The sequence below is a fragment of the Theobroma umbraticum genome, unplaced genomic scaffold (genome assembly GCF_002168275.2).
Source record: "Theobroma umbraticum cultivar Fairchild unplaced genomic scaffold, ASM216827v3 scaffold_89.0, whole genome shotgun sequence".
Taxonomy (NCBI): domain Eukaryota; kingdom Viridiplantae; phylum Streptophyta; class Magnoliopsida; order Malvales; family Malvaceae; genus Theobroma; species Theobroma umbraticum.
Window position 1 is genome coordinate 615,348 of NW_018397271.1, and position 6,087 is coordinate 621,434.

A 6,087-nucleotide genomic window follows, 5' to 3' on the forward strand; every position below is an offset into this window, starting at 1 on the left:
AACTCGTTGTTGAATGATTAATTAGTTTAAACTTACTTATTTGCATACGAGGCATAAATCTTCCTTTTGACTAAATTACTTGTGCATATATTCTTATGTTTTTAAATCATCAAATCTTCTACCTTTAGCTTGTTTCCCATCTACACCTTACTCACGGGGTTGATGATCACTGAGTCTGTGAGACTTACCCCACTTTACTTTCTTTTGTAGATAAGTAATCAGCTTTAGGACTTTGTCAGCATTACGAGGGTGACTACACCCTAGGTACGGCATCTTTAGACTTTCACTCTGGGTCACTCCGCTACTTAGAGGTCGTGTGTGTATTAAATAATCCGGGTTGTAAGAATCAATAGTATCTAAAGGTGTAATGGCTAAAGCTTAAGACTATGTGGAAATGTTTAAATACTATGACTAGTTGTACATGTAGTTATTAAACTTAGATGTTTGTCTCAAATAGTTATGTTTTAATCATGATGAATATTTTGTGTAAATTATTATTTGTGTTAATATTTAATGTGGTGTGGAGATTGAATTAAGGCTTGTTTGAGATTTGGGAAGTTCACTCACAAGTCTCGAACGCTGGTAGCGATCGAGGGGAAGGGGTCATTACATATGGTTAGCCAACTAAAAGCTCATAGTAAAAAATTTGATTGCTAGACAAAAAATACTTAGTTGACTAAGAAGTATTGTTAGCCAGCTAAGAGCTCACTGCTAGAGAATTTGTTTACAAGACAAAGAAGACTTAATCGACTAAGAAGTATGGTTAGTCAACTAAGAGCACACTATCAAAAAAATTTGAATTTAAGCACAAAAGGACAAAATAACGGCTAGAAATAGCTAGTTTCTTTCTCCAATGACTAAAATTCATTTTACAAGTATTTAAAGCTTCCCTAATTATAAAAAACAAGATAGAGAAGCCATCCAAAATGATTTTAAGCTTAGAAGGCCAAAAACCTTCTCGTTACATTTGTATCTCACTTCCATCCTTTACAAAAGTGTATGAGCTTAACTTCGTACATCTTAAATCAACTAAGTGATCAATTGTGCTTCATTTTTTCATTTCTTGTTTATTTAGAGTGTGCAAGGCACTCTGTAACACCCCATGACCAACAATGGTGGTTAATACGACTTTAAGAACAAGATTAAGACCAATAAAGGTCAATTCAAGAGTTTAAGAGTGGTGAAGAGGGAACAAAATATTTTAGAATAAAATATTCCACACATAATAAAATAATAATATTTTATTAAGGTCATTGTAATGGAGTAAAAAGAAGCGCTAGAGCTAAACCTAGATAAATTGAAATGCTTTGGAACCCTGAAAGCTAAATGAAAAATTTTAGAATTTAATATTATTTTATTAAAAATATTATTAAAATAATATTGACATATTCCTATTGTGAGTGGTGGATAAACTCATATAATCTATGTGTTGAACTTAAGTGGGGCAGTTGTAATATAATTTTGATGATTTGATTGATAAAATAATATTTTATTGATTATAGAATATTATTTTAATGAGTGAAATTTTAGTGATGTAAGTACCAATAATAGTACAAGTGAGTTTGGAAGGAATGGGGACATGAAAAATTAATTAAGATAATGAAAATATGTGGAGTAATGAAATGTGCATGTGAATTCACTATTACATGCAAATGGTTGTATGCAAAAAGAAAAAAGTTAGTGGGGAACATGTGAGACCCCCACCATGTGAAGTAAAATTAAGAATAAAAATAAATCATATTGTACGTAATGAGATTGGTGCATTAGGTAGCCAAATGAGAAAAGAAAAACATGGGATGCATGTGACTTGAATGGTTAATGAATGACTAAATAAAATATAAAGTAAAAGTTGTGCATTAAATATTATTGGAGGAATAAGTTGGTGCATGGAATAAAGAATGAAGAAAGAAAAAATGATATGGTGAAGGTGGTAGATGGAGAAGAAAAAATGAGGCTAGATATTGGGCCAATGAACAAGGGAGAAAATTGGTGCATGAAAAGTGAATAGGTGCTAAATTGGTCTAATGTGAAGTGAGGAATAAAAAAAGAAAAGAAAGGTGAGGAAAGGCTTGGAAAAACCACACCTTTGAGAGAAAAGAAAGGGAATAAGCCTTGAGAGCAAAAGAGGGAAGAAAGGGGAAAGAAGAAAAAGGCTTGGAGTAGGCTCAGTTTTGGAGAAGATCGAAGAAAAACTAAAAGGTTTTCTCTTGCATGCCATTGTTGGAGCTCGAAAGAGAAAGTGGAGGTTTAGCTTGGTGATTTTAAGATAAAAAATGTGAAAGTTATCATTTTGTTTGAATGCATGGCTTGTGAACCGATTGTAATGTGAGATTGTGCTTGTGGTAGCAAAAATCTTCACGGATTCAAAGAACCGGGTGCATGCATGTAGGTGGATCTTAAAAGTACAGTGGTTTTGAACAAGAAATATGATGGGTAAGTGTTTTAATCTTAAGATCACTCATAGAAAGGAAAACTAAGATGTATGTTGATTAGTTTTGCTTGTGGCGGCAATGGTGACTGGGGGTGTGAGAAAATTGTGAGCTACATGTGGAATTCAAGATAAAAACTGAAAGGTAAGCATGCAACGTTAGTACATCATGTTATATTGGACTTGGGTGGTTGAAAGTTCATAGATTGCATGTGAGATTATTGTCATTAACAAGGATGAAAAATGTGATGCTAGATTAAAGATTCATTGATTGAAGATTATTGTCAATAGATTAAAGCTATATGTGTGCACTTAAGTACATTGAGTTTAATTTGTTGCTAGAAAGTGTCTAAGTGAGGAAGGTTGGCCGTGGTGGTGTCCCAAAAGAGGTAACAGGTGACTGGCAAGTAGAATTAGCTAGAAATGCACCCAAACCGATAGCGACATAGCATCCCACTATTGTGAGGCGAGTAAGGGGCGTCTATTTTAAAAGTTCCATACACTATATAATGATATACATATATTAAATGCTGCCAGTTTTCTTTAAATGCAATTGTGGAAAACATGAGTTGGTAGAATGCTAGGCACTTGTGAATACTACGTTTTTAAAAACTTGTTGGTAGATATATAAGCTATATATATATGTAAAGGGTTTTAGAAATCGAAAAATAAGCTTTTTATCATGATTTAGGTCAAAACGTGCCTTACTTGTTTTGTGATGTGCATTCATGAATAAGCTTTATGTTCACCATGCTTTGATTTAATATTTAAACCTCATGCAAAGGTTTTACAACATGAAGTCTTACAAATGGATTTATTACATCACGGTGATTAGTACTTTAGAAATAGATTTAAAAGAAGCTTTTGAGATCCTAATTTACTTTTAAATGATTTTTGTCAAATCGAGAGATTCAAGAGTATGCCGAATGTCACATCCGAATAGTGTGAACCTTGTGCACAAGTGAGCTCTAGTTAGAGAATCTTTGGATCGTCAACAAGCTGTTAAACGTGGCTAGGCCACAGCCTGTGATTTATATACGTGGTAAGGCCACGGGTTGATATACGTGGCTAGGCCACAAGTTGATGTACGTGGTTGTGACCACATGATTTCTTCGATGTCGGCCAACATCATCTAGACTACCATGGTTGTAGGAATCTGGTGGAGGGGAGCCTCGAGTATGTTATTACTTGAAAACGGGTCCCCAGCTTAATATTTAGGATTACTTACTCGAGAGTGATATCCCTTTGGTTTTTCAAACATGACTTCTATCACATGGTGAGAAATACAAGTTTTACTGCAGCTCCTTTATTTATACTATGATTTTGTGTTTCATACCTTAAGGATGAGATGATTTTAAAAGCTTGTGCATAAGCTTTGATAATGCTTGATTTCATGGGAGCGTGCGTGCTTATGATAGTCCAATTTTAAGTAAAAGACATTGAATGATTTCGACGGTAGAAATCTTGCAGTTGCGCACTAGTTTTAATACATTACTTGAAATGATTATCTTGCATCACAATTCTTAAGTTTATATGTAAGGGACAAATGTACCATTTGAGTTTAAATTGATTATATATATTCTTATGTTTTACTATTCAAATTTTATGTCCTTGGCTTGTTTCCCATCTATGCCCTACTCATAGAGCTGATGATCACGAAGTCTGTAAGACTCACTCCTCCTTAACTTCCTTTTTGCAGATAAGTGATCACTCAAGTGTATTGCCCAGCATATTTTGACTCGTTGCGACGTTGGTAATGGCATCTCTTAGACTTCCACTCCGAGTCATTCCCCTGTATAGGGATCATGTTGTATAAAACAGTTAGACTTATAAAAATTATTAGTTTATCGGATTGTATCACTAAAAACCTTAAGGTTGTGTAATGAATACTAAGTGTGATGCTGAAATTATTTTGAAGTTTACTAAAATTGGATGTTGTTATCTAGTTGCCACATCTTAATTATGGTTTTTATTCGGTTCAAGTGGAACGTTATAATAAAATCCAAGTCGATTCGCATATGTATTAAAATGTTTGATTTGGTTAATGAAATCTCAATTAAGGCTTCTACGGGAAGAGGGTTGTTACACACTCTAAGGGGAAAATCATGCTACGTTTATCTTGATTGTTGCTATAGGTTCTAACTAAGCCTTAGAAAAGTTAGTTTTGGGTTTTGGTTGATCCCAAGAAAACCCATTGTTGAAGGTTGTGGCTGAGCTTGTGAAAAGCCATTTTGAGTTTAGGTTGATCCTATGAAAAACCATTGCTAAAGGTTGAGACTGAGCCTGTGAAATGCCATTGTAAAAACTTGGTGGAAGCTTGAGAATTCCTCTGATTTTAGTGCATTAGTTTGAAAATCCTTGATTGGGAGATCAAGGTAGTGCATGTCGGTCAAGGGGATGAAACCACTATAAATCATTATGTTTTGTCTACTTTCTTTTATTTTCTTCTTACTCTTAGCATTTAAATCATTCCTCTAGCAAGCTTTAAACTTCCACTTTCAAATTCCTTTAATCAACTTTTTATTTGGAAGGAATTTTATTGTCATTCCAAAAATGCTATTCACCCTCCCTATAACACGCTCTTTAATACTAACAAGTGGTATCAGAGACTAACCCTCATTTTGAAGGCTTAATAACCTTAATGGAGATCCAAATGGCTTTACAAAATCTTTTCTTGTTGAAGGTCAATCCATAAATAGACCACCTCTATTTGATGGATCCAACTATCCTTGTTGGAGTACTAGAATGTCTATTTATGTTAGGACTTATGACTATGAGATATGAGATGCCATTACCAATGGTCCTTTCATTCTTATGATTACAAATTCAATAAATGGTGAGAAACTCCAAGCATAGAAGTAAGTGGATAGAAGCTGGAATCAAGAGGGTACAAATCAACTCTAAGGCCATGCATACTCTCATTTGTGCACTTGATTATAGAGAATATGCTAAAATGTTCGTGTATAAAAATGTCAAAGAAATTTGACAAATATTAGAAGAGTTATATGGAGAAACAAAGATGGAAAAGGAATTGGAAGACAACCTTTGTGAGAATCAATGCTCAACAAGCAACATGGAAAATGCAAACAAGGAATTAAGTAAAGATGAATCCTCAAATCAAATTGAATTATGGCTCATGGTTCTTGAAAAGATCAAGGTAATTTCTTCAGCTTGTGAACTTAATTCATATGCTTTTGATAAACTGCATGATGCTTTTGAGGATTTAGCATTTGTGTTCGAAAAAATGAATATGAAGCACAAGAAAATTATTTCCATACTCGATGTTGGAAATGAAGTTTTGATGAAAACAAAATTTGACTAGGAAAAAGAAAATGAAAATTTGGAAAGGGATTTTAAAGCTTACCAAAAGAAATTTGATATTTTGGAAAAAGAAAATTTTGATGTAAAATGAAAATTTGAAGGTTTATTAAATGAGAAACAAAAGGCTTTCATGAATTCCTCATCTTCCAAACAAATGCAATCATTGCACATTTTTTAGTTATTATTCATACATTTGTCCAATTAGAAAATGTTTACCTTATAAATTTAGACAAGTGTGGGTTCCAAAAGAAATTTTATGTGACCAGACTAACTTTGAAGGACCCAAAGCAATTTGGATACCAAAGATCAAATGAAAAATGTCTCTTGTAGGTGTGCTA